Source organism: Pygoscelis adeliae, unplaced genomic scaffold, assembly GCF_000699105.1.
Source record: "Pygoscelis adeliae isolate BGI_AS28 unplaced genomic scaffold, ASM69910v1 Scaffold239, whole genome shotgun sequence".
NCBI lineage: Eukaryota > Metazoa > Chordata > Aves > Sphenisciformes > Spheniscidae > Pygoscelis > Pygoscelis adeliae.
The window spans coordinates 329,313-329,982 of NW_008825537.1; positions in this window are offsets into that span (position 1 = coordinate 329,313).

Sequence of the window (670 nt, forward strand, 5' to 3'; positions counted from 1 at the left end):
TTCGCCGCAGGCGCTGCAGGGTTAACGGGCTGGGGGGGGCAGTGGAGCAGGGGAGGGCTACTGCCTCCCCCCGGGAGCCATAAGGCTGATGCATGGGCTGTTCACCGCTCGCGTTTTGCAATTAGCTGGAGTGGCAAGCGGGCAGCTTCCGGAAGGGGCCAGCAGCCCCTGGCCGCTGCCCTCATCCACAGCGGGGACATTTTTCTGCTCTTTCCACAGTTTCATCACCGAGAAGCTCTTGCAGGGAGCCCGGGGCTGGCTGGGAGGCAGGGGTGCGGGAGGCTTTGCCAGACTTCGCTGCACAATGGGGCTGCCCTATTTCTGTGCCTCCCAGCCCAGTGGTTGTCTTCGCTCTGATTTCGTCTGCCTCCAAAGCCGGGTCTGGCTCCCGCTTGTTTATATCTGTCTGGAGGGCTCAGGCAGTAAAAAGCACAATCATTTTCTTGCTTCTCTGCCAGTATCTGCAGCAAGCAGGGAAAAAACCCAACCTTAAAGGGACTTTCTGACCTCAATCAAGTAACTCGCCCTTCCTCCAGCCCTGGGGCTGCTGCTTTTTTCCAGCAGTTCAAAGGACTCAGACCTCCTGTCGAGCCTGGCACCAACCCACCGCATCCCACTCACCACAGAGCTCAGACAGGGGCCGGGCCGCGTGTGGTTGTGTCCCCCCCCC